At 31.6% G+C, this 27,337-nt stretch overlaps 1 protein-coding gene across 10 annotated transcripts in view; it reads right to left on the bottom strand.

Moving 5' to 3' along the window:
• The window catches only part of ADGRL3 (adhesion G protein-coupled receptor L3), an 822,802-nt gene that overhangs the window by 627,247 nt on the left and 168,218 nt on the right, over positions 1–27,337 (bottom strand). The gene's annotated exons all lie outside the window — the stretch shown is intronic.

Below are 27,337 nucleotides of genomic sequence, written 5' to 3'. Positions count from 1 at the left end.
CAAGTCAATATTATGCTTGAGGAAATATATTAACTATAGCTTCAAATAACACATTATAATATTTCACACATCTTTACCTATTCTAAAAATGAGCACACAGAAAAGATAAAGGAAAAATGTATTTTTATATTCTAAAATTCACCTTCTATGCTAACCTATACTTCTTAACAATGGAAACTGAGGAATATTGATGAACATTTAAACCACAGATGCAGGGAAGAGAGAGCCTTCAAAAGGCAAAGACCACTACTAAGCTCTACAGCACTTTACTGGGAGAATAGCTCAAAGGCCAGAGTAATACGTTAGTGTCAGAACTTGGAAAAAATGTCCTCATCTAGATTCCCTACAATGAGAAACCCCAAGACACGTTATTGAAATGTATTCCTGGCTCTATCAAGTGATTGTATTTGAAAAGCTAAAATATATTCTATATTGAAAAAAAAAAAAGAGAGAGATTTTAAATAAAGGTTTTTTTTAATGAAAAGGTAGAAAATGAGAAAAAGGAGAGAAAGAAGAAATGATTGGTAAAAGGAAGTGGAGCAGAGACAGAATAGAGTAAAATAAGACTAACACTTCAAATCAATGTGTTACCATTACTCATTAGAAGTTAAGTTTATTGTCTTTATAAAAATAGAATCTCAACCTTAAGGAAACAATGATGTGCTAGGTGATACAACTTCTAAATTGTTATTGCTTTCCTGTGATCAATTTCTAGATTTGGAGTTTCTCTAACCATCTAGTATTAATGTTCTTCAAAAATTGTTTTGGATACACTACTTTAGGAAAAAAAACTACCTTTTCTCAGTAATTCTTTAGTTACTGAAACAAATGATAAAACAATCTGAGTAACGAAATAGAAAGTCTCAGTAAATAAACCTAAGATGTAAAGAAGAGCCAAAGAGAAAATTTAGGGCAGAAAAATATAACAACCAAAGTAAAAAAAACTCAAGTCACAACCTCAAGAGCCAAATGGAAAGGACAGAGAATAGAATCAGTTAACTTTACATTGAACAATAGAACTACCAAATTTAAACCAAAGAGGAGAAAAATATTTTTAAAAATAATTGAAAAGAACCTCAGAAACTATAGTAAAATATATACCACTCCTGCTCTGACAGGCACAAAATGGACCCCATCAAAGACCCACAAAGACGTCCACATACCAGTTGTTGAAATCTGTGAACATGTTACATTATAGGTCAAGAAAAATAGCCTTCAGGAATCACAGAGAGATAAAAACATCCTCAGATGAAATAAAATTAAGAAAATCTGTTGCCACAAGACCTATTCTAAAGAAAGTAGTTCTCTAAACTGAAATAATAAAAGAAGAAATCCTCAATTATCAGGAAGGATAAAAGAATACAGTAACAAAAAATAAGGGTGAATACGATAGACTTTCCTTCTTTTTTTTGAGTTTTCTAAATTGTATTTGACATTAGAAGCAAAACTTTCACACTGATGTGTTTCTGAATGGATGTAGAGAAAATAAGACAACAATATTCTAAATGAGGGAGGGTAAGGGGATGATAAAGAAGATAAAGATTCCACACTTCATTTGTACTGTGACATGTTGACAACAGTAGACTAGGATAAGCCATTTATATGTAATGTAATACCTAAAATCTACCATATAAAAGCACCAAAAATTTAAGCCCTAACATATTAAAGTATTAAGTATCAATATTAAATGTAAATTCACACCAAATAAAAGACAAAGATTTAGTATATGGTATCTAAAAGAATCTCACTTCAAATACAATGATATAGGCAAATTGAAGTAAAAGAGTGGAAAAGCAAGACTGGCTACATTAATGTCATATAAAAAAGGCTCTAGAGAAAGGAAATTATCATAAGCAGAAAGGGACACTATAAAGATAAAAGGGTCAATCCAGTGAGAAGATACATTAGTCCTAAATGTGTGTGCGTCAAACAACAAAGCTGCAAAATATGTGAAAAACTGTTAGAACCAAAGAGAGAAATTAAAAAAAATCCATAATTATAGTTAAAGACATCAACATCTCATTCTCAATAATTGAAAAGACAAACAGCAAACAAATAATCAGGGATATAGAAAAACTCAAAAACAACAATAGTCATCAGACTCTGAATGATACTGTAGAACACTGAACCCTAAAACATCAGAATATATATTCTTTTTAAGGACCTGCAGAACACACACACAGGTGGACTATACCCTGGTATATAAAATAAGCATCAACAAATTTAAAACAATTGAAATCATGCAGAGTATACTGACAAAATGGGATCAAACTAAAAATCAATGACAAAAATGTAAATGGGAAATCTTTGAACACTAATATAAACAACATACTTCTAAATAATCAAGTTTCAAGAAAAATTTAAAAATTTAAAGCACACCAAAATTTGTGGGACAGAGCTAAAGCAGTGCTAAGAGACAAATTTTGAGTACTAAATGCATATATTAGAAAAAAAAAGAATAAAGTAAATGGATAATCTAAGCTCCCACCTTTGGAATCTACAAAAACAAATGAGCAGAACAAACTCATAACATGAAGGAGGAAGATATAAGAGATAAAAGCAGAAATCAATGAAATTTAAAGCAAACAAATTAAAAAAAACAGAAAAATCAACGAAACAAAAAATAATCTTGTTCTTTGATATAATCAATACAACTGACAAATTGCTAGCAAGACTAACAAAGAAAAAAAAAAAACAACAGAATACCATAGTTGAATACAGCTGAACATCACTCATGAACATATACACAAAAATTCTTAACAAAATATTAGCTAATAAAATTCATATAAATAAGTGAATTACACACCATGACCAATAGGAGCTCATTCCACTGATGCAGCATTGGTTCAGTATTCAAATCAATCAATATAATCAATTAAGAAATGCTAAAAAAGAAGATCACATGTGATCATATTGATCAGAGCACAAAAAGGATTTTACAAAAGCCATCACCCACTCATGGTTAAAACTCACTGAAAACAAACAGGCATATAGGGGATATTCCCCAATTGAACAAAGGGCGTTTTTTTTTAAAATGATAACTAACATTATACTGAACAGTGAAAGACTAAATGATTTCCCCCTCAGATCATGAATGCCCATTCTCACTAGTCTTGTGTTGCTAGAATAATTAAGTCTGTATGCCACAGGGAGAGGGATAACCACATCAGTCACTGAGAAAGAACAGACCAGGACAAATATGCCCAACTAGTTTTTGATAAATCTCCAGATGCAATTCGACTGAGGAGCGAGCCTTCTCAACAAATGTTATGGAAGCAAATGGACATGCATAATCAAACAATGAATCTTGATCTAATTTCACATCTTACAAAAATTAAAATAGATCACAGACTTAAACATAAAACAATATATAAATATAAACATAAAACAAAAAACAATAAAAAAAATTTAGGGAAAATCATAGGAGAAAATCTTTGGGCTCCAGGGCTAAAGACTTCTTACACTTGTCACCAAATGTGTGATCCACAGAGGAACATTAATCAATTAAGACTTCACCACAGTTAAAATTTTTGGATGAGAGGAAAATATTTACACCACATATCAGAAAAAGGAGTGGTATCTGGCATATATAAAGAATGCTAAAAACTCAATAGCAAAAAAAAAAAAAATTTTCTCATTAAAATACTGACAAAAGACATGAACAGACACATTTTACCAAAGACGATACAAAGGTGGCAAAAAAGCACATGAATAATGATCACCATATTAGCTATTGAGGAAATGCAATTTAAAGCAGCAATAGAATATAATTTCACACATATCATAATGGTAAAATAAAAAATAATGACAACTACTGAATGAGCACAGACACAAGCACTCATACATTGCTGAATGGAATATAAAATGGTACAGTGGAAACAATTTAGCAGTTTCTCAAAAAAAATTAAATATACAATTATTATATGACCTAGCTATTGCACTCATGTATATTATTTTTCCCAGAGAACAAAAACATATTCACATAAAAATCTATACATAAACTTTCAGAGCAGTATTATTCATAATCACCAAAACCTGGCTTGTCTTTTGAAAAAAGTGAATAGTTAAGCAAATTGTGGTACCACGGAGTACTATTCAGTAATAGAAATGAATGAACTATTGATACATGTAACAACCTAGATGAATCTCCAAAGAATTAAACTGAGTGGGAAAAAAAATCCCCAGAGATTACATACTGTATGTTAAGGATGGGGTAAGGTTTGGAGGGAAATAGATGTGGCTATACAATGGTAACAGGAGAAATCCTTGGAGTAATGACAACATTCTGTATCCTGACTGTATCAATCAATGTCTTACCTTATTTATAATATTCTACTGTAGTTTTGCTAAGTATTACCAGTGGAGAAAACTTAGTAAAAGGTAAAAAAAAACTCTCTGTAGCATTTCTTATATGTTAATCTACATTTAGCTATAAATTTAATATATAAAAAATTTAATTCAAAATAAAATTAAAAAGTAAATATTAAAATTTGTTTGAAACAATTTTCACTTATAATCCTCTACTACAAGGTCTTAGTTAGGGATTGTAACATGGAATAATGAGACACTATAATTATTTGTATTTGTGAATTTGTAAGTTAATACAAATGTGATCAGGTTTTCCAAATAATTTGCAAAAAGACATCAAAAATTTGATCTAAATAATAAAATGTTCAAACATTTACTAAAGTGATTAGTCAAGTAAATCTTAGGGAAACTGTGTATCCTAATTCCCAGCACTTTTTGCATACATACTCAATTGTTTATTAGTTATGCATATAAAACTTAACCACTATTTCAAAATGGAAACATTTCATATTTTCTAATTTTAAGTTAAATAAGAGTAATTGTATACTTATGTGATTACTTAACTAATTCTAGCAGATTATTTTGAATGGACAAATTTCAAACCATTGTTTTGTAAACTGCAAAAGTAAAAATGTTTTGTATCAATTTTTTAGAATGCAAATACAACTTCAAGAACTACTTTTGTCTCTTCCTTTTTACATACTACTAAAAATTCTATGAAAATTATGAAAATGATATAATTCAATAAAAAGCTATTTTACTTTTTAGTACATTTTAGATTCTAAACATTGTATACTATGGAAATATTAAAAGCTAGTACATATATTTAATACATTTGAGGAATTTGAAATTTCTTAAAATGAAGTTAATATATCAAATTATTATAAATATATAAGAATATTTTACTGTGGGTATTTTATAATATTTTATTTTTTTTATTATTTTACAAAATATTATCAGACCCAAAGCTCCTGTCATAGGTTGCAATTTGTAATATAACAATAAAATATTTTTTCAAATTATACACTGATAAACATTTCACACACCACTTAAGATGTATGGAGAATCTTTTCCCAAGATATTAAAGAAAAATTTGTTTGAAATATCACAAATATCACAAAGCTTACTAATAAAAAGAAGTTTAGTTGCAATAATGTCATATCTCCCTTTAAATCATTTTCCTTGAAAACCCAAAATATTTGAGAGAATGCATTTCAGATTAACAGAATAAATAAAAAGACTACCTTAAAAAATCTAATCTTTCATCTTAATATATATTAGAGTGAAATAAGAATGTAAAATCTCACTAATCATCAGGGAAATGCAAATCAAAACTGCAGTGAAATGTCATCTCGCACAAATCGAATGGCTACTATCAAAAAGATAAGAATAAAAAAGGCGTTGGCGAGGATGTGGGGAAAAGGGAACCATGGTGGGATGTAAATTGGTGCGGCCACTACGGAAAACAAAATGGAGGCCCTTCCTTAAAAAAGTGAAAACAGAACTACTACATAGTCCAACAATTCCACTCTGGTTATTTAGCACAGAATACAAAAATGCTATCTCAAAGAGATACATGCACCCTCATGCTCATTGCGGCATTAGTTACAGCTTCAATTTAATTAAACAATCATTCATTCCAGGTCAATTAATGTATCTGAATATCCTCTCCAGCCCATTCTATGCTTAATGCTATGTTTCACCTCTTGTTTGAGGCTGGCATGGGGGGATACTTTCAGAGAGTTATGAGACCTCTTTTGGAGAATCAACAAAACTAAATCAAATTTACTAAGAAAGCATTATAACTGTTAAAAGATGATGTAAGCACCATATCTACAATTTATTTCTTAAATTTAGAATGCTGTCCCGAGCCTCCACTCAAAATTTATCAAATACTAGGGCAAGTTTACTGGGAAACATAACACTTCAACGAATTCCTAAGCTGAGTCAGGCATCCAAATCAGTGGTCTCCGAACATCCTCTACACGGCCCTTTCATAGGACTTAGCCCCAGTGAATGGAAATTATCCAGTTACCTATCAGTATCTCTGGCTTAACAGTGAGCTTTCTGAGACAAGCTATCATAGCATCTAGTTAGCTGGGGTGAAGTTATCCTTGAGAAGATATCTTATCCAGAACTCAATTAGTGTTTATTAAATGAATAAATAAGGGTTAATAAACTCATAATATTTAATCTAAAAAATAAGAAAAGTTTTAACAACTTTATATTTAAATCCTTTCAAAACGTGGTTCTCATTTTAAAATAGAATTATCACTTCATTAGCTGAGTTTATGTGATTTTTCTTGGTAAAATCACTACATTTGAAAGTGTTTGGGAAATCTCTCAAATCTCCCAAGTATTTCCTGACATCCAGTAAGTTAAATATAAGAAGTCATTCCCACAGCTCAGCTTAAGATGTACTTGAAATTTCTGACAGGTCACAAACTGTGGAGAAAAAAAATTTAAAAATAAGGTAAAGAATATTGATACTTTTCCCAACAAAAGATAAAGACTGAAAGAGCTATTAGCCAAAACTGTATGTAAAAGTACAGAAATATCATTAACGATTCAATCCTAGAAGTTAAATATTGCTCTTAAGCAGGTGAATGGGTCATACAATGTTTGAAACAGTCAGTCATCCATATACGAGGCAAATAAAAACTTGGCAAGCTATTTAAGAAAGAGTCCTGCTTATTCTGTTACAGCATAATCTCTACAGAGGAAGGAGAGTTGACAAATTATTATTACTGACATCACTTGCCTCTTGATATAATGCACTGAGAACACCGTATCATTTCTGTGACGTTCCTGTCAAAAACGCCTAACATGAATCTAATCATGAGAAAACACCAGAAAAACTCAAATTGAGGGACATTCTATAAAATAACTGTCTTATACTATTCATAATTTTCAATGTCATGAGATGCAAAGAAAGACTGAGAAACCACTCAGGAAAAAAAAAAAAAAGAAAGAAAGAAAGAAAAAAGAAACTAAAGAGGGATGACCACTGAATGTAATGCATGATCAAGGATTTTCTTTTGCTATCATGGACACGATTAGGACAACTGACAACAACTGAACAAGACCTGTAAACAAGGCTGGCTTCATGGGCATGCAAGCAGTGCAGTCACAGAAGCCCCATGCTCAAAAAGATCAACATTTGGAGTTAAATGCTCTTCTGTAGTCATCTTGAAATGCTTCACAGGTTTATCTCTGCATTTGTAATTTTGCGTGTGAAGCCTGGTGGGATGACAGAGCACATATCTCCACTGTGTTAAAAAATGGCGGTCTTTTTTTAGCAATTGTAGTAACAGGTAAAATTTTAATATTTGGGGGAATGTAGTTGAAGGATAGACAGAAAAATTTTGTATAATTTGCAAGATGCAGTATGTCAAATAAAACGAAGAAGAAAATCCTACTTAGCTCACCTCTCAATACTACTCATTTTTATAATCCAGGCTTAATGGATTATCAATATCAAGTTATGAAAAAAATGTTATTGTAAACACCAAATCTTTTAAAGCAATGAATGACTAGAAACAAGTGTCTTTTAGAGTTTCAATTTTTTCTTCCCTTATATTAGCCAAAATCCTGATTTAGGCTTTTTTTTTCCCCACAAAAGAATATTACACCACACATACACAGACAGAAACCACACACACTTATCTGGTTAACTGTTGTAAAATCTAGTATATCTATACTCTTGGACAAAAATGTAACCATAATGTGTTATCTCTATTTCCCCCATTCTGTGATCTCTTAATTAAATTCTGAATAAATTTGAATTCTATAAAAAGTTAAATGTTCAAAAAGTTCATTTAAAAATATCAGGATAAGATATCTTTAAAAGTAAGGTGCAGTACATTATGAATAATATTTTTATTTTAATAATAAAAATCAAACATGAAAACCAGTACAGTTATTTTTATAGTCCTAGTAAAGATATATGATTCCATGTTTACAAGTCATTTAAAAAAAGGAAGTATAGCATTTTACTTTCTGGTTCAATTTTTGGTTAAAAGGGCTTATGGCAATATTCTTTTTTTTGGGTATTGCCTGACAAGAAAAAAAAAATGAATGAGGTGACTTTGCGTATAACTGAAACATTTAGACCTCTACACAATTTGTATTTTTTGGATGCCTTTCTTTCATTTGTGTCAAAAGACTGTGACTTAATTTAGGTTATCACAATGCCTAATATTCCAGAGATATCAAAAAAGAAAATAAATTCTATGTGTCCTGCTTGATAAATATGACAAGGAAAAGTTTGGGAAGAGACATAGTTGTCATAAAATTCTTTAACAAAATGGGAATGACAGTGACTCTTCTCAAAGTATATGTTTGTTTCTATTAAAAGATAGCTGAATAAAGAGTAGTAAACCAGGTAGAGTTAGTCTTGGGGCACAGAATGCCATTATCAGAATCCCACAGCCAAAATCATTGTTCTTATGACACATTAAGAGTCAAGAAGACAAAGTTAATACAGAAATTGCATTGTTTAGACTTTAAAGTCAATATATGTAAGCAGAAGAATCAACAACTCTCTTCCTCACTAATGATTCTTTTAAATTAATTTATAAAAATTAATCAATCTATAAAAACAATTTCAATATGCTCAGAAATAAGCTGAATAGCATGTTGGATTTAGCAAGAGGCAATACAAACACTTTGGCAGCATATAAACTCAGTCTTTTCTTACTGAATTTCCAGGAAAAAAAAAATCAGGCTATCACTCAATTTAGGTTTGAACCTCAGTCTATCTAAAACCATACATATTAGTTTTCAGAATTTTAAAGTTCATCATTGCTGATTCTTTTGTAGTTCCCATAAATAAAATAATCTAAGTTAAAAATCAATTGCCAACTTAAATACTGGTAAGCAGGGGACATTTGCACAAGGCTTAAGACAGAACACCAGCCTTCAGTCTAAAGTTGGTCCCCATAACAGTGAGAGCTGGAAAATAGATGTAGGGCTTCTGGTAACCTATTCTCATAAGCAGAGGATGATCAAAATTAATCTCTGTAGAGCCTACAGCCAGGCAAGTCTTTTCAAGCAGGAAAGAAGGGGGAAAATGGACAGCAGCTAATACCCCCACGGGCTACAAATACGCAGGTGCAGGGTCAGTAGTTTAAAATAGACTTCTCATTGGCCAACTGGGGCCCAGCAAGGGAATAAAGAACCAAAATATGCCTGGCATATTTGGAATTCATTGTAGGCAAAGAGAAGGGAAAATCTACACAAAAAAGAACACATACAGCAGAGTACAAAAGTCAATTTAATGCAATCTTCCAAAGAATATTGCTGGATGTTAAAATTTTGTGACATTTCTGTGAGAACCATAAATCTATCCTATAAATAGTTCTCAGACACTTTATTTTAACATGTCTTTATCTTACTTTCTTTTCCTTCTTCTTTCTTCCCTCACCCTCTTTTTCAAAATATGATTTAATAGACTCATCATCATGTATATTTAGATAATTATTTTTCGAGATACATTCCTCATGAATATACAAAATGTTTGTTATGGGAAACTAATTTATATTTTGAGTTCATGATTTATAAAAGAATCCCTTCATTTACTAATTTATTCACTCATTCTCTAATGAATTCATTCATTCAGCTATAGAATCACACATTTATACTCAAGAATCCAAGCCAAAAGAATTTTTATAACTTTAAATGTAAGCATTTGTGAAATTAATGGTAAAGTATGTACATTACATATGAGCTAATCCAGCCTCCTCCATCTCTTGAGATTTGACTCTCTATTGCCTTTTCCCAATCCTTCAAGATGGTCTAGAATGATGACAGAGAAACTATTGTTATAGAGCTTTGTTTGGAAGGTAAAACAAGACGCACTGTAAATTGTATTGGTTTACACAGCTGGCATTTTCTTTTGTTCCTTGTGGACAACTGTAAGACACATCAGGATGTTACTAACAAAGATTGTGAAAGCGTCAAATCTTGAAATTTGAGGGGTTTATAGAATATAAAGGAAGGGAATTAAAGAATTAATTACTGTATTTATTGAATTATGCTTTCAGGCTTTGTCCAGATCTTAAAGGGCTGGGACTACACTCTCATTATGAATTTGAGCAAAGAGAAAATTAATATGTGAAAGACAAGTGACATATCCTGTTCTGCAATATCAAAGCAAATTATTTCTTATGCATATTACTTTAGTATAATTCTTCACTGTAGCTTTTTCCATGTGGCTCTAATCTTGGCTTCTAGTTAGAAAAGATTATGTCATATTTTCTTTATTATTAATTCTGCAAAATTATAATGAAGTACTATGAAGTTTTTTGGTATCAGATTTAGGAACTGAATATAAATTTTACCACTGAAACCAAAGAACAGAAATCCTGCGAATTACGTATACAATTACCCGCCTAACTTAGAATGATATAGGAATGAAATAAAACGTATACAGATCTGACTGAAGTAATCATATCCATAAAATATTGTTTTGTTATTTTTAACCTTAGTTGTAATATAAAACCTTACACACTATTTTATGACAGTTGGTTCCATGGAATGATTTGTGGCATACAGCATACTGTTATTAGCTAAAGGAAATACCAATGACATCATTTAGCCATTATAGGAGATAAGCTCACCTATCAAAGAACAATACTAACAGTGTTTTATATTTTTACTAACCTGGCATGTCAAGTAAGTTGCACAGAATATTTTCCTATACAAACACATTATAGTTAAAATATCTGAACCATACCCTTGCCTCTCCAAGTATGAATGTGTAATATTGCAAAGGTTTGTTAACTCCAATGATTCATCAGCCACATTATCTATCCTATTATAGTTTAAAAAGTAAGAAAACGAAAAAAGGCTTAAGTCTAACATAAGACAAATCTGGAAATGACTTTTTAAAAATAAAAGTGGATTATCTATCAACACAGATACATTAAAGATAATTTTAAACTCAATAAAAAAATCTGTATGCTCACTAGAGGAAAATAATCTTAATGTAATATTATCTTTTCTATCTCCCTTAATAATAATACATCATCTTTAAAATGGACTGGTAGTTCATAGGATCAGCATATAGTCCCTCATTAACATTATAGAAATTAAGTCATCTGACCTGTAAATTTAAACACTCGTTACTCTTATAGGTAGGGTCAAAAGTCACACTAGAAACTAAAGCAGCATAGATGGAGGTTGTATTGTGTAGCACTTTGGTCTCAGCTTGGATTCAAGCTGGCCTTTCCCACATGTTAGCTGTGGACCATTCACAACTATTTTCTCTTCAGTTTTCTCATCCATACCAGAAAGAACAAATAGAATCTGTTCTCACAGAACTGGTGTGAAAACTAAACAAAGTTATATATGCAAATAGAAGGTGGGCAGGTCCTTCTCAATAAATGTTAACTATTTTCATCGTTTTTACCATTTCAGTGAATGAAAGAAAAAACTGTTTAGGTTTGTTTGTTCCTGGTAGTATCTTTTGACTTCTCTTCAAATACATTTTGTTGAATGAAATAAAATATGATGTAACCGTAAGTCACATCTGGCAAAGAGTATTTCTGGTAGGCTTAGCACTGTAGTGTCAAGCAGATGTTGATTTATACAGATCAAAATGCATTCTTTTTCTGCTGTGGCTGACCACAACACTGAGTAATGTTAATTATTTAGAAAGCTTAGTGTTTGGCGATGTGGAAAACATGTTTTTCATTTAACATTTAACACAAAGAAGCCTCTCAACATAAGAATTTGGTAAAGTTAGGGTCAAAATCTAAATATCACTCTGCATCCCTAAATTTCAATAAATCTGTCTCACATAGTGTTAATATTTACTTAAAATTTTACATATATTTTTTACTTCAGAATTAGGAAGGATTTGAATCAACTGAAATAAATGGTATCTTCAAGAATACAATCTGGTGTTCCACTGGGCTTAATGAATAGTTCTCATGCCATGGCAACGCTTCAGTCACTCTTAACGAAAGCTTTTACTGTCATTATAAATCTCAGATTAAAAAAATAATCTTTTGGGTATTACTATAGATATGTATCTGGACTAGGTAGATCATAACTAATTCAATTAAGATGAAGTGCTAGGAGTTTACAAATAGCACCTCTTCCAGAACTGTGCCCGTTTACATACAGTAAGAAGAAATGTAAATAGTTACTGTAATACCGAGTGCAGTTAAGACGGAGTTTCTGACACACATGTAAAAATTCATCAAGGCCTATGAAATTTTATGTTTCCTTTCCAAATGGAATTGTTCATTCACTGTAAAATCATGACTGGTTTTTAATCTGCCAATATTTCTGTATTCTCCAATAATGTGCAAGTAGCAGTGGTTCCAAAGACACCTGATGTCTGCATTCCCTCCCCAGTTAATTCCATCTCTTTCAGAAGGAGTTACTACGAAAACTACCCAAACTCAAGTCTGGGAAATAGTTTAGCAAAAAAACAGGTCAAGTGGAGTACACTGTAAGCATACTCACCATCTCTTATTTACATCTTAGTTGTCTGTATACTTGTCTATCATCATTTTCTATGTTATTCTCGTGAACAGTTCATATTAAACTACGAATATACAGTATCAAGATTTTTATATTTCAGAGTGGCAATAAAAAATTGATAGGATTGAAAGAAAGTTTCCACTTCTTAGCTGTAACACCTAGCTGAGGCATTCTCTATTAATAAACAGTAAAGGCAGGATAAAGAAGTGTTAAATGATATGATTCTAAACTTTTTCAGATAAGTTGTTTCAAATACAATTAAATAATCTCGATGGAACATGGATTTATTCTTGTACCTCTGCAGGCCAATAAGTAAGCTGCAATTGAAAGAGAAAGATACTATTCTTCTCACAGTAACTGAGCAGGAAAGACTACAGAACCACGCTCCCTACGGTGACAAGGCTTTTTTTCATAAGATGCTTCCTTTCTCTGGAACATTCCTCTTCAGTCCCCAGGGATGCCTTCTCTGAACCTAAGTTAGGTTTTTTATTATATATTACATACATGGACTTTCTTATTATAATGGTCTCAAAAATATTGTTCTTTCCCTTAGAGAGGTTATTTCAGTTTGCTATTACACATTAGTTAGTGAAATTTCTCAAGTAATGCCTGTACAAACACCATGGTACCAGGAACTCGCTAATATATATCCAGTAACTAGAACAGAGCCTGGCACAGAGTAGTTGTTAAGGTGTAAGTTGTGTCCCTCCAAAATTCATATATAATTGTATTTGGAGATGGAGCTGCTAAAAAAAGTAATTAAGGTTACATAAGATCATGAGGATGAAGCCCTGATCTGACAGGATTAGCGTCCCTTTAAAAAGAGACACCAAGGAGCTCACTCCCTCTCTCTCTCTGCAAAGGTGTACGCAGGAAAGGCCATGGGAGGACATTAAGAAGACAGTCAGCTGAAAGCCAGGAAAGGAGTCCACCTCAGGAACCAAACAGGTGCCGAGAGATGGGACTTCTAACCTCTAGAATTGTGAGAAAATTATTTTTTATTGTTTAAGTCACCCAGACTATGGTGTTTTGTTGTGACAGTCTAAGCCAACAACTAAAAAGATGTGGGCAACTAAAAAAAAAAAAAAAAAAAAAAAAGTGCTGAATGATTAAATAAATGAATGGATAAAAGACAGGAAAAACAGGAACAAAAAACCTTTCCTTTCAATTCTTTTTTTTTTCCTTGGGAAAGAACAGGATTTAATGTAACTTTTTGGCACTTGCCAGCCTTTGTTCACTCTGCTAAAGGGAAAAAAAGTGACTTACCTAACGGATGAGTTTTGGAAAGGAAACTGACATACCTGGCTAGTGTCCTTTCCCTCTCCCATCAGCGAACAGTCAGGCACAAGCAGGAAACAGAGATTCTGGTATTTTGTTCCATCCCATAAACTTGATAGTGGCAGCACCTCACATGAGGAGGCCTGTATGTATCCCTCTGAGCTTGAAGCTGCTTAATTCTGGGATGCAACGTTAGGGAGCCCATTGCAGCTGTATGTGTGAGCCACATTCTCCAATCACTTTATTAACATTGTGATCTCCATCGACCCAAATATTTGCCTAGCTCTCACTCTGATTTAACCTCACATATGGAAGAAACATGCAATTTTAGGGCCGATCAAATCCATGTAGATGATGTTACTACTGTTTCAAAATAGAATGTCTCATCGAATATTCAAATCATCCATGGAAATTGATGTAGAATTTTGAAACATAATTTTGAACAAGTGTTTGATGTTTAAGTACTCATTTTTGACGTGCAGGTAGATATTATATTTTGAATGTCAATAAAGAAATAAACAACCCCTTTACCCCCAAAAAACAAACCAAAAAACAAAAAAATCAGAGAATAAAAAGACCAGGGTTTGGTAAACTACAGCCCACAAGATTAATCTGCAGCACTCCCTGTCTTTGTACATCTCACAAGCTCAGAATTTTTTTTTTTATATTTTATAATAGTTAAAAGAAAAAGAATATTTCAAGATGTGAAAATTACATGAACCTCAAAGTTCAGGGCCTACTGAAGTTTTATTGGAACACAGCTATGCTCATTTTTACCATACTGACTACAGCTGCCATCACACTATGACAGCAGAGTTCAGCAGTGAGGACAGACACATGTCCTACAAAGCCTAAGATGTTTACTCTCTGGCCCTTTAGAGAAAAAAGTTTGCTGATATCTGCAACAGACTAATGGTCTGTAAAACAGTATTTGATTTTAAAGTTTGACTCACTGGCATTCTTCCATGACTAAGTATTCATAGAAAAGTACTTAATCTATGTTATTGATTTGAATATATATTACAGGTTTTTGAACTACTTAATGAGAAGTATTAGTCCGAATTAGCATTTTCTCTATTTAGAAATGAAAATGGAGAAAAATATGTTATTATTTTTACTTATTCTTGTCAAAAATGTCACCAGATCATATGCTCCTTAAGGCATATAAACTCAGATAATGACGAACTTAGCGTAACTCAGCTTATAATAGATGCTCAATAAAACACAACTATAATACAGGAGAAATTCCTTATCTGAGTGGGTCTATTCTGTTTCTACAGCACAAATATTACTCTGTCATGCTTTTATATATATACATATATATATATATATATACACACACATTATACACATATATATATAGACATTTATATATACACATATATATAAATGTCTATATATATATATATATTTAATCACACGAAACATTTGTTTTCCAATATATGTTAAACATTGCATTTCTATCAAAAATGAGACAGGAATGTAACATAAAGGCGTAATGATTATTATCTCCAATTTGACTAAAATTCATTCTACAAAAATAAATCTTCTCGAAATACATTTTATCTTTAGTGATCAGCATCTCCAACTACTTTTTATTGCATCAATCTCTTAATAAATCCAATTGCTACATGCTCTGAATTAGTCAACAATCTCATTTCTTACTTGGGAATCTTTTCAAGTTGATGATAAAAATTAACAGTAAAAATGGAACTTTAAGTAGTTATCTTAACCCATATATTCAAAATCTAAGCTTACAAACAAAGATCCAGTACTACAATTCAATCTATGCATTTTGTAAACAATTTTCAGTGAAAAAAAAAAAAATCCCCTTCCATATGAATTAGCTTGAATTCTCTAAAGTCAGATTCTGTTAAAATGAAAATTATAAATTGAATAAATTTTTAAAATGCAAAAGCTGCTATAAAAATAATCATTTAAAATCTAATGAAAACAAAGCATCCACACGAGAATTACAACAGACTTTTCAGTGTACTGCACAGACACGTGACATACTATTAAGCAAATATAATTAAGGACAAGGTAGTTGGACTTTTCTTTAATTTTTGGTAACTTTAGCGGCACATATGGAGCATTTTGTTTCACTTCTGGTTTACTTTCTTTTAATCAAAGACCCCCACTGTAATGCCTTCACACAGGGCTCAGTGTTGTGGTTACCATGGAAACCATAATTCTGAATGTCCTAACTTGTGTGATTAAAATTTAACACAAAGTAACATTGATAGTCTCCCTCATTTCCACTACCACCAATATCCAATTCTAATTAGTAGCACAATAACTGGTTTGGAAGGAATAAAGAGCTCTGACTACTACAGCCTCACATTGCCAGTAATTCACAGGGAATCTCATGGACAATATATAGTGATGATTCTCTTCTACAAAATGCCAGGTTTAAACAGGAGTGATTTCTAGCCGACTCTCTAGTCTCCTCTACAAAATAAAGTATATCATTTTCCCTCTTTTTTATACTCTAAGAGTCTTTTTTAAATTCCATACTTATTTCACTTGACTGTTCGACTGGAGCAAAAGTTTTTTTTATAATAATTATATTCATTTCTATAATTATTACACTGCTTTCAACATGGAATCATCTCTTCTAGATATGTTAATCATTAAGATATCACATATGCAAAACCATCTTCTTTAACTGAGGTTTAAAAATTCAACTGGATCCTTCTTTTTTCTTTATTTCTTTTTAATGAACACTCTAATAGAAGCTGATAAAATCTCAGTACTCCATTAAGGAAATATACGCTCTCTTGCTAATTATTTTGATTTGCAGAAAATTATATTGTCTCAGGGGCACACTTGCACTGATCATGTGCCCTCTACTTATAACTGAACACCTCTGTTTATAACGAAGTACAAATTTACTGCATTTGTCAACACAACAGTGTAAATTTGGAAATTATAGCCTGTCATTCTGACTGAGCTTCTTGTCTACCTTATCATATAAAAGAGCAAACATGAATGACATTCCTTCCCACTTCCAAAATCCCAAAGAAAGAATTTAAGTTTGTAGAGCAAGAGGGAAGACTTTAAATATTAAACGTTTAGAGTCAGGAAGATACCTTGGTCAGAAAGTCCAATGCTGTCAAGTTTCAGGGTAGAAATTCAGGCCCAGGGAACTTCATTCCCACCTTTAACACGTCTAGTGACAGAACCATTAGTGGTAGTTTTATGGACACATGTAGTATTGTATTCACTGTAAAGAGTGATATTGCTCTTATCTTTAGATACCTTTTTTCTACTTTTATTTACAAATTTAGATACCTTAAAAACATAAAGTTTATATAATATCTATGAAATAGATCTTGAAAATTAATGGAATTGGCCCAAAAGATGAAATAGGGATAAATTAATATTTCTGTTATACATTATTGTCTAATATATGACTTCTATGATTTTTCATTTCATATGGAAGATACTCTCCTTTAGCCATAAAAACATACTTTCAAAATCAGTGCCAAATTAGTCAGCAATGTCCTTGACTAATTAATATTAATTCCTATTATGAAAAATATAAAAAAAAATCTATTCCTGGAAGTTTCACACAGTTCATTTAATGTTATTTGTCTATTAGTAACAATCTGACTACTAACTGAAGTAAGCAGTTTTATCTTCAAATATGTTGACAGTTGAATGAATAATAATTTCAGTGATGTATAACTCTATGGAGAATTTCTATTTCCATATACTTTCTTCTTACAAGTAAGGGATTGTCCTGTCCTATAAATGGTTCATTCAGTACTTTTATTTCTAATTAGAATATGTGAATAAATTTAAGTAACCCTAGTATACATTATTCTTTCCTTGCAGTAACAAAGAATAAAGGAGAGAAAAGGACTGAGGACTCTGTGTGTGTGTGTGTGTGTGTGTGTGTGTGTGTGTGTGTGTGTGTGTGTGTCTGTGTCTGTGTGTCTGTGTCTGTGTGTGTGTGTGTGTAGGGGGACCAGGGGTTAAGGAGACAGTTGTGGAAGGAGAAAAATCACATGGCAAAGGGAAGAGGTGAAAAAGAAGAAGAGAGGATTCCTTTTTTAAAATGTTCTCTACATCAGATCTGATTTTCTTATTTAAATAAATATTGGATTTTGAAAGATCCTTTGAATATGTTAGTTCATTTCAGGGGTATAGCAAGGAAGTCAAACATATTTTTAAAAAAGTGTTCTATACCAGAGGTTCCACATATGGTGTTAGAGGACAAAGGTACAGAGAAAGCCATAAAGGTGGAATGGTCAGCAAACCTAGGAAAGCCAGGAAAAGCAGAAAATAAGATGTTATTTTACTATGTATTACTGAAACCAAGTGAGGTTGATGGATAGAATTATCATGAATTAAACTTGCTAACCAAGTCCAGATGATGACTTTATGAAATTTCTTGCCATGTCTTAAGTATTAACAGATAAGAAAAAAGGTAAGGTAATTTATCTCAATTAAAAAAATATACTGTTCAAGCTGAACTGTGGTACCATTTACTGTCAACACATTTACCGAGACTAGTAATTCTCACCCCCTGACAGCTAATGAAGGGTCTGCTTATACAGATACTTTCAATCAATCAAAATCCAAAATTCAAAGCTAAAATCTCATATTTTGTATGGAATTTTAGAATTTCAAAGGTTGATTTCTTATTTAATAAATGATATTTTATCACACTCATTTCAACTATTCCTTAATTTTAATTCTTAGACATTTCACAAAGGGCACTGACAAATTTTCAGGATTACAGTTTCAGTGAAACATTGTTCAATGAATTTTTTTCTCAAGGCAAAATAAAATACTTCAAAACTGATATCACTTTACTCATCATTCAGAATCCAGCCTGATGGGTGTGATAAAGACTTCTAAAATAGTATGAAGAATGGTTCACTCCGGAACTTTCAAGTTTCAGATTTACTTACTTCACAGTTCAAAATACGGTTTGGTACTGCTCTCCAGTGACCGATTTATTACTGACCTATTCTGTTTCTAAAACTATACACTCAAACCATCTTCAGAGTAAAATACAGAGAAGTAGAATCTTTAAGCTTTATAATCTCTTCTTTGAAGAAATGATTCTTAAGAGATAAGAGATTCGACATACCCCTCTGGAACCTGAAAAGACCAGTTACTGTTTTCAAAATTTTTACTGGAGATTAGCAACTCCTGCAATTATTCAAATTTTCCCAAGATAGATACTCACACATAGCACTTAGAAAATATAAGGAACAGAAAAGGACTAGTCTCAACCAGCATCTTAGAAACACTGGTGCAAAAGAAGGAGGAAGACTTGGTGAGGAAACAGACAACTCTGCTAACCTGGAATTGAGAGGCAGAAAGATGCTGTGAAATACACGATTCCCTGCAGGATTAAGGTGGTCCCTGAAGGAGTTAAAAAGCAAAACCTCCAAAGATCACACACATACTTTCATGTTTTTATATCCCTGCATTTGCTCCATTTCCCTTTTAAGTATCTTTTGACTATTTGTTTTTTACTGCTGATCAGACTACAGACACAAAAGGTCACTCTGCTTCTGTCACATCTGTTCTGCTCCTTAATTTCTTTAGCAAAATTATTTAAAATTCAGAAAGTTCCACGAGAATAACAAGAAGGAAAAATTATTAGAGGGGAAAAAAGCAGAGGCTATATTAATATGCAAGAAAGAAAAAGTTTGTTGTGTAAAAATCCTAACTTTCTATAATTCTGTAATCATTACTAAATGATGATGTAATGATTTAATAACATTTTTATATGACTGAACTCCTAGAAACTGCATTAATATTGTTGTTACATATTATTTCACAGTTTTAACAGGCTTAATTTATAGGAAACTGATTATGAAATGTAAAACTTTATTCTACTAAGTCAAATTTCCATTCCTCTCAGTGGTTAATTCAATAATCTCTTCCTTACTAGGTCAATGAATTATTAAACAAAGTACATGAAAATATGTTTCTAAGGACCTGGGACATCACAGACACTCAAGAGTTGTGAATCTGAATGTGAGAAATATCAAAAACCCCAGTCAAAGCCCTGTACAATACAAGTTATTGGTGTCAATTAATAAACTAATTTATTAGCTGGAAAACACATAGATTTATAATAACCAGAATATACATCAATATAACAATAAAGATTTTCCTCCTGGATGAGTTAAACTTTGATGTGACAGAAAAAGGCAGTGGCTGGGAAAGCCAAAAGAATGTTGGTTACTCTTCATTCGTATTTTTACTATACAGTATCTTATCAGAAATTAAAATCCTTCAAATAATAAAATACTCAAGAACTCAGTTCAAATGAGTCAAGATGGCAATAGCAAATTTCCAGTCTAAGTCAAAATAAGAATCTCTCCTTCCAGAGTAACATAATAAAAATACTGTCATGTAACTTGATATATGTGCATTCTTTTAAGTTTAAAAGTATCCATGGCACTATCAAAGAGAGTAAAAAATGCTTTTTTTTTTTTTTTTTTTTACTTTAAAGACTTTATTATCACTAATGGCAGAATGGGCCAGCATTATAATTGAGTTTGCATTCTAAATATATTAAAGATGAATATACATAATGAGGAACAAATCTAATGTTATTTCATTAATTTAAACTTTGTTAGAAGTTTACTTTCTGCTATAGCTAAAGTTAAAAGAACTTTGTCACTGGATCTCAAAACCTACAGGAAATGTGTCAGGCATCTGAGTGAAAGGCATAATGTAAGTAGCACTTCACAATAAATCCTTTCTCTCTTTAGCTAACATTGACTACAGTAAATGCAATTTGGAAATGATCTCAATTCAGATTTGGTCTTCAACTGATGGTGAATAGTTTGGTGGAGACTCCATTAGCTCATTATTCCTTGTTTGTCTGTTAATAGCACAAGATGCCCCATCAGAAGATGGGATAAAAAGGCAATTAGTGTTACTCTTTCTAAAATAACAGTTGAGCTACCCACCTCCATACCAGTATCAATGTTTTGCAAACTGTTTTATATTAAATCTATTTCTTAGCATTATATTGAAGTCCATGCCAGTTCAAATATTTTTAGCTATCTTATCATACAACTTATCTATAACAAATGGGCTGCAATTGACTATTTTTTAAATGAAAGCTTTAATTTGTTGTGATATTTTGCTTAGTGGATTTAATAACCTATTATAACCCTCATATTTTTATTATATTTATTGTATAGGATTAACCTAATGGTATGTTTTAACTGCAGCTTGGAAACAGTTCAGTTGAGATAGAAAGCACCTGAAATAACAGTACAGTAAGGCAAAGTTGTTAGAAATAATCTGCATAGCCTTTTGCTCAGGGATAACTTTTCAGAAGCTATATTTACAGCAAAAGTTTTCTAATACACGTTGTTCTTTTCCTATTAGCAATGCTTTTTAAAGGTACTATCAGAGGGAATTATTGCTACAGTGTTTCCTGATACAGGTGTAATGATAAGAAGCATTCACTTTCTTTGGATATTTACATATGCCCAGGATAAATATCAAACTTCCATTTTCAACTGCTTATCACTAGATATCCATAAAAATGATAATCCAAAAATTTTGCTAATTCAATATATTTAATCAAGGATGAAACTAAATTGAAATGAAAAAGAAGTCTATTAAAAACTTCATTTGTGGAGTAATTAATAACATCAAAGATTTCTTCACTCATGGCTGAGAACAGAGATACAATATAACGAAAAGTGTTTATCTACAAAATTCAGTTTTCTCTTTCAAACTGACAATGGAGAGTTTACATGATTATATATGCATTACCACCAAGTTTTACAAAAATCTAGCCATTTACAATTTTTGGCAACAAAGCCAGCAAACAACTGCTTGCTTCCATTACACTTGTAAGAAGCAATTTGAGAAGCTACTCCCCAGGAATTAAATTTTGTGGATAAACATTTTAGCTAATTGCATTATTGTTCTCAGAACATTGAAGGCAGCACTAAGCCAAACCCAGAAATCCAATTTCTTTATTTCATTTTTTCTCTAAAGCAATAAAATTCACTTCCACAGACACATCTTAGGACTCAAGAAAAAATGCATATAATGTATACTAGATTGATTAGAAAGTTATAAAAGAAACTTTGAGTGTAAAATTTATGTTTTAAAGAAGAAAAAACCATAGTCCTCCTGAGCTAAATAAGTTCTAAAGATATATATTTAAAAGGTTTATGTAAAAATTCAGCAGAGGGAGTTCAGCATTTGAAATTTCATCAGTGCTCAAGAGTACTGGTTTTTGCAAAAAGTATACAGAATCGGTTCTGGCTATTTCGTGATTTTTATCTGATAGTTATTTCCTACCTTTAATGCAACTCTCACACTTTCAAGAAATGCTGTTCTTTAAACATCGCAGTAATACCTGTACAACTGGATTTATCCGAAATACATAACAATATTAAAAGGGACTTTTAATGTTCTTAAATTTCCTCAAGCACCTTTACCTAAAACTCTATCACCCAGGGAAATTATATGCCCCCAGAACAGGATATTCACTAATGAATACTCAGAATATCCATTCTCTTAGAATATCCATTCTCTGTTCTCCAGTATTAAAATCCTTTTCATATACCACCAATTCTGCACAGCTTGCCTAAGGCTTTTTATTTAGAATTAATTACTCCATTCTTCTAATGTTTCTTTTATAGTATTTAGCACATTATAACATAGCTAGTTTTACATGTTTCTGTGTCCCCAACTAGACCTGTGATTTTCTGGAGGTCAGGGCACCATCACTCCAGAACATAACAGCGGTCTTTTGTGCACCAGAAACTAATATAATAGGTATTAAATACATAATTTTTAAAAAATAAATTAAAATTGTTTCAATCTTTAGTCAAGATTTATGATGACATTCTTTAGCATTTGAAATGTGTTACTAACGGAGAAATAGTTATTCTGCATTAAGCCAATGTAACCAAAGATGATACTTTCAAAGCCTCTTCTCACGATTATGATTATTCTCATAATTAAAATTATTTAGAAAAATCATATTTACTCTGAAAAAAATTGAGAGTTTATTATAACCCTTTGTTTCAGAATTAAGGTGAGAAGTTCATCCAACACATTTTAATTGATATCAGGAATTCTGAAAAAATTAAAAATATAATTTTCAGTAAAGACACATAATACTAAAAATGGGGATATGAATTTATACTTACTCTACTCATATAAATACTTAATATGAAACAAAATCTAAGAATTCTTTTAATTATTAAAATTTTGAAAAATAGCAGAGTAATTAATGATCCCATAATAGTCAAGTTTTCTGAAAATTTAGTGGATTTCTTCCAAAGACCAAAACTGTTTTTCAAAGTTATATATATTTTTTAAGTCTTTTAAAATGTATTGTATATATCCTTGCCTTCTGACAAAGTATATTAAATACATGCAAACTGCCTTTTTCTTCTCAGTGACCCAAGATCACGACAGAATTGCAGCATCTTATTTTTTTTAAGAGTAAGAAGGCCCTTTATGGATAATCTAGTACTATCCTCACTAATTGGACAAATGAGAATACTACAATCCAGAGAGATTATATGATGTGCCCTAAATCTCACAGCAAGTTAACAGCAAGGCCAGGCCTAGAGGGAAGGTAACCTGATCTAGAGTTGTTCCTAATCAGAACCCCATTTGTAAAATATGTGTAATTCAAAAGCTCTTAGACACATAAGGAAACTTCGCTCTGACATAAAACAGATCCAGACTGCTATACTTACTAAATTTTTTATGATGCCTTTCCATGTTCATTTGGGCCCCAGTCTTAATATGAAATGTAAGATCCGTATTTAGTTTTTAGTATTTCTACTCTTATAATTTGCTGATTTTAATCTGCTGGTCTTGAATGCTAGATGATCCAATCTGTTAGAACATACTATAAACGATTTTCCTCAATAAAGATCTTTTCTATGTAAAAAGTGCTTTAGTTAGATAAAACAGTTAATACCGTATTCAATGCAGAAACAGTTAGGCTGTGGTTCCTGTGGTTAGTTGTTTGGGAATCATTTACTAAAGGAAATAAGGCACACTTTCAAAGATAAGCAAAAAATATCTCAGAAGGAAAATTCGTGAGAGCAGCATTTTCCACTTGGATGATGTAATTTTTTTCTACTTAAATTCAGAGACTAATAAAAGCAGTTCCTGTCATAGTTAAGAAAGTGTTAAAAAATTAACACCTTAACCTAGCACTTGAAGAATTAAACTTTTTGTACAACATAAATTTATACAGTAACAATGTCACTTAAAATATAAATAAGATAGAAACAGGAAATACAGCTAGAAATATAAAAGAGACAATAAAAAAAATAATATATACATTTACCATGACCCAGAAACCCAACTCTCAGGTATTTACTCTGGAGAAATAAAAATTTATTTAAATAAACACACACACACACACACACACACACACACACACACGCGCGCGCGCGTGCGCAAATACACATACCCTGCATAAGAATGTTTAAAACAACTTTATTTTGACTGACAATTAGAAACAACCCAAATGTCTTCAACAACTGGATGGATAAATGACTGTGAGTCATCCATACAATGGGATATTGCCCAATAACAAAGAATGAGTGAATTACTGATATACTCAAAGATGAATCTCATAATCCTCATTATAATGAGTAAAAGGAGTCAGCTTCAAAAGGCTACTTATTGTACAATTCATTTATATGATACTCTAAAAAAATCTTAAAATACAGAAATGCAGAACAGAATAGTGGTTGCTAGGGGTTAGGGACACAAGCAGAAAATGACTACCAAAGGGCAGCATGAGGGAATTTTTAGATGATAAAATCTTTTTGTATCCTACATGTAGTGATAAAAACACAATTCTATACAAGTCTTAAATCTCAGAGTTGCATACCAAAAACAAAACAAATGCTGTAAGCATAGATAGACAGTCAGATATACAGACAGATATACAGACTGAAAAATAAAAGTCATGGTTGCATGGGTATATACATTTGATAAAATTCCTCAAGTGTTTACAATGGGTAATTTTAAACATTTTAAAATTTTAAATGTGTATACTCAATTAAAAAAGTATAACCAATCACTCTCCTGCAAAAAACAAATAAAATCAATAGTCAATAATGAACTATTTTTAGTTTTCAGCTATGGCACAAACCTCAATCTATGAATATTTATGGTCTGCAGCAGATCTCTCTATATTCAACAGATCATCCTTGATTCTGGCAGAAAGGAGCAGTCTTTTTTGAACCGTCATAGTATTTTCAATGCTGTAAATTAGAGGAGCACTGGATAGTTTAAGGTAAAGAAGATCTGGTCAAGAACAAGGATCAGGACACAGGATTCTGTCCAGGGCACTGCTAGTTCAGGTTTATCCATAAAAATAAGAAATAATGGAAAGTGAATATCCAATCATCTTAGAGGTTTGACTTGGGTAGCTTACTTTCCATAATATGTCCAAATTATTATTATTATGTCAGGAAAACACTGCATATCCATTCACAGTTTATTCTCAACTCATCTTTTTGTTTTACGTTTAATGTACTGAGTTAAGAAACATGTTCAGGTATTTTCAAGATGGGAGAAACTAAAGGAGGTCTGGTTGCTTTCCAATATTACAGTGGTCACTATCTTGTCTGACAAAGCAGGAAGAGACATTGGTGTTTAAAATAGGCAGGGATGTACTGCAAAAAATGACAGGTGATGAAGGGTAAACTTTTCCTCTGATAGTGTCTGTCCTTTTGAACAATTTATGTATAATTATTTTGAATGCTCGAAGATTTAAAAAAAATTTTTTTTTTACTTTAGTTTTAGTTACTCAGCACTGTTCTGAAGTTAGGGTGATGGGTGAGGTAAATGGTCATGACATGCTACTACACACAGTAATTGAAATTGGTAACAATAATCAAAGAAAAAGATATTTTAATTGAAAATGATTTTCTGCCTTACATATATTTCAATACAACACTCCCTACATGGCAAGCTTTCATCAAACATTTAAAATATAACATGAGAAAATGATTAGAAGAAGAATGTGAGTGTTCAGGTAAATTTGACAGCTTATGAAAGTGAAACCTTTTGGAAGGACATTTTAACAACGTATATTAAAAGCTTTACAGTCATAAACTGAAACCCAATAATTCCACCACTAAAAATCTATTCAAGGAAATAATCGCTTATGTGCCAAAATATATATTGATCTCAGTAGTATTTACGATAAGTAAAAAACAGTACAATGTTAGTAAGAATATGCCCATATATGAAGCTATGAATATTTATGTGTATTTATTTATTTAAACAGATAACTAAGAATTTACACTGAAACATTAACCATGGCTTTCTCTGTGTGTAGGGTTATGAATAATATTAATATTCTAACTCTGTAATATTTCTAAATTTTCTATAATGAGCGAGTATACATTGATTTTATAATATAAAATCTAATAAATATTTAAATGACTAAATTTTAAATTTTTGATATTTTTACACACAAAAAGTTTAACCAAAAATGAGAGAAAAGCTATATACCAAAAAAAAAAAAAAATACTGATCCAAGGATATTCAGTAATTGGTTATAACTTTTTTAGCCATTGTACAAATCTATTAAAGTAGGCTGCATTTTTGTTTTGGTGAAGTAAGTATTACTGTTGTTTTGTATATTCTCTACTTGCTATTCCTGTTTCACAGCCCATTCTGTGGTTTAAATCGTGGCTGACAACTTTTGCTTTGCAAAACTGACTGGCAGCTATCAATTCAAATGCCAGACTTATCTTTATGCAAATTTGCAAAGGTCACCATTTATGCATGTAAATTCCGAAGGGCACTAACTATACAGCTGACAGATTCTGACAGCCACTGTATCTCCAAGAATGGAATAAGCAGGGATGACTGTCTGAATAATGAATGTGCTTTTTACTCTGCCTCTGGCCAGTTTTTACATCCCACACTTTCTGACTGTGGTTTTGAAATTAATTAGAAAAAATAATTCGGAACAAAACCAAAATATTTTTTCTTAATTTCTATAAACAAATGGGTAAAGAAGTGAGACAATTAATGACCTTCAGTTTAAGGTGTTGTATTTGTACTGATCATTCCTACATAGAGATAAAAATTAACACCCAATTTTGGATGTTATTTCTGCAAAAAAAAATCCTTATTATTTCTGTAAAAACATTAATTATCATTCCATATAAAAACACAACACAAATAACCCTTGCTCCCCAACTACCCAGGGCTCAGTGCATGGTGCCACCACCCAAGGGGTTGCCAGTTTCAAGCC

This window comes from Camelus bactrianus, chromosome 2 (genome assembly GCF_048773025.1).
Source record: "Camelus bactrianus isolate YW-2024 breed Bactrian camel chromosome 2, ASM4877302v1, whole genome shotgun sequence".
In the NCBI taxonomy this organism is placed as follows: Eukaryota; Metazoa; Chordata; class Mammalia; order Artiodactyla; family Camelidae; genus Camelus; species Camelus bactrianus.
The sequence above is the reverse complement of the archived record's forward strand: the minus strand, read 5'-3'. Positions and strand labels throughout refer to the sequence as shown.